The sequence below is a fragment of the Musa acuminata genome, chromosome BXJ3-10 (assembly GCF_036884655.1).
Source record: "Musa acuminata AAA Group cultivar baxijiao chromosome BXJ3-10, Cavendish_Baxijiao_AAA, whole genome shotgun sequence".
Classification (NCBI taxonomy): Eukaryota; Viridiplantae; Streptophyta; class Magnoliopsida; order Zingiberales; family Musaceae; genus Musa; species Musa acuminata.
Window position 1 is genome coordinate 12,797,482 of NC_088358.1, and position 2,966 is coordinate 12,800,447.

Genomic DNA, 2,966 nt, shown 5'->3' on the forward strand with positions numbered 1-2,966 from the left:
TAACTACAACCACCATGTTGCCGTAAGTCACAGTAGCAGCATTAACGACCTAAGCACCTTGAAATTAGTTGAGTTCATGCCACCGCATGTTGCTTTGTGCATTAGAGCTGTTTGTCCTATACTTAATAATGATAATACCACTACAGTCAGGTGTCACGTGACCCAACATTTATGCACAGGCTTAAGTTCAAATGCAAGCCAAGACAAGCTTAGGCCTGCAGGTTTAGGCACATGAGCAAGACTTAGTACTCTCATTGCACTTGAACATACGTTCCATTTGCATGTCTTTTAACTATACATAAGAGTGAATGAGTAATACTATTTGGCTTCGCGCACAATAATAATTGACGAGTCCAACATTATATATCCTCGTATAAGTTGCACTTTACACTGCATGTAGATCAGACGACCAACTTGGCCTCACAGAACCAAGTAGTTACCTATTTGACATAATTTTTCACATATGGATTAGTAACTATTTGTTATTTGTTAATGTTATATCACTTGAGGTGCACCATCCTGAATAGGTTTGTCACGCGACGTGTGGACTGGACCAGAACAAAGAATTTAGACTTGTGATCCACACCTAGCACGGGGCTTATCTGCTTAAGATATATCATGTACTGTTATGTGATAATACTAATTTACGTACATATGGCAGCTTAAGCCACTACTTACCTAAAGCACCTGCCTTAATAACCAGTAAAAGAACTTTTAGTATAGATGGGTCCCGTTCATGATTGTTAGACTTGGTCAATGCCACCACGTCCTCCACACGCGACGTGTTCGGCCATGATTTGACTCGTTCAACGACACGTAGTCACAAACAAAACTCCGGTATTCTCTCTCTCTCTCTCTCTCTCACACACACAGTCAAACATCGAATCTTAACACGTACATGAACTCACCTGTTTGAATCAATCACGTCATACACCCCACTCCCCCTCGAGACTGCATGCTCGATCCAATCCAACGAACATTAACTACCCATTACTTTCTCTCTCTATACTTGCCTCCTTTTAAAGGTCTTCTTTGCTGCTACAGCACTTTCACCTGAAGAGCGTCCACGAGTCCAACACTAGCAGGTCGAGATTTTGTGGCCTTCCAGTCTCATCAATGGCTGCTGCTTCTCACCTCTTCTTCTTCCTTTCGGTTTCGCTTCTTCTCTCCTCCACCTTATCGGCTTACGAGTTCCGTGTTGGAGGACCGAGAGGTTGGACGAAACCCACGGGAGATGAGTTGGAGAACTACAACCACTGGGCGACGAAGAACCGCTTCCATATTGGAGATTCCTTGTGTAAGCTTTCTCTCTCATTATATAGTATTAAGATCGTTTTGCTGGCACGAATAACATTCGATAGTTCATTTCTTGATGAGCTGTCAGATTTCAAGTATGAGAACGACTCGGTGCTAGTGGTGGACAAGAACGCGTACAAAGAATGCGACACGAAGGCGCCACTCCTCAAGTTCGTAGGCGGCAACACGACGTTCACGTTCGACCGCCACGGCTACTTCTACTTCATCAGTGGCGAACCAGGCAACTGCAAGGCAGGGGAGAGGTTGATCATTCGCGTGATGGTGCACTGGGAAGTGGTCATCTCAGGAGATGCTCCATCTCCTCAGCCAGGCCACAGTGGCAGCTCCATCTCCAGCGCAGCCGTGGGTTTTGCTACTTCCTTCAAGAACACCGTGTTCGTGGCAGCTCTTGGATCTGCTTTTGCTATATCTCAGTTTGTCTAGATTAAGCTTATGTTCATTTATTTGTTGATCTTTAGGGACCTTAGAGTTGGATGCTTCTGTCTTATGTTTTAAGATTTGGACAGCTTTAAGTTTGAATTACGCTAAATAATTATTCCATATATAAAAAATAACATAGTAATTTACTTTATCAAGCAATGTTATAGTATGGTATATCATCCTGGTAGTGCATTACCATAGAGGAGATGTTCCAATTAATATGTAATTACTATTACACGCTATTTCAATCAAAGAAGCAGTGAAGATGGAGAATAAAATTCAACGGGAAGGTTCGTCCCACTGTACACACTGAGAACCTATTTTGTCGGCTCTGATCCATGTGAGACCCAATTCATATCGGCTTGCAAGGCATAGACATGAAGAAAGCAAACGGATCGTAGAAGGTAAGGAAACATCGAATAAAATATCGTTCGAATTGAACAGGACAAGCCAAAAAACACTGCTGGTTGTGGTTGTAGCAATGCCAACGACTACAAGTCTCCTGTCAGATCTGAACAAGGACGGAAGCATGCACTAATTCTTCTTCGTAGCTCAGCTGCAGTCTCCGGTCTTCCTCCTCCACCATGTCTTTGCCTCAGGCAACGCAACCGTCCGGCGATCACCAGAGAGTCCCCCACATCACCTATTAGAATTTTTTTTTCTAGATCAAATTTTCTGTATATATTGAGGACCTATTTAGAAACTTAAATGTGAAAAAAATATTATATGGATGCATTATAATTTGTTAGAAATAAAAAATAAAAAAACATACATTTTAGATGCTAAAAAATTCATAAAAATACAAAAAACAATGACATATTTTAATAAGTGTCATATTTATAGCTTTCCTCAAAATTTGAGATTATTTTTAGAAAATTTTTTATATTTTTTTTAATAATATACATCATCTATTAGGAAAAAGTTTTGCTCCACCAAAATTTCTACATATATTGCTGACTTATTTAGAAGCTCAAATGTGAAAAAATATTGTATGGATGCTTTATAATTTTTTTAGAAATATAAAAATAAGAACAAAAATAGAAAAATGACATATTGTTTAGACGCTTAAAAATTTATAAAAATATCAAAAAAAATTTAAAAATAAAAAACGAGTGACATATATCCATAAGTGTCATATTCAAAGTTTTCCTAAAAATTTCAAATCTTTTTGAGAATTCGCAGTTTAAAAGAATGAAGTCATAGGCCTTCTCTATAGAGATTCCCACGGA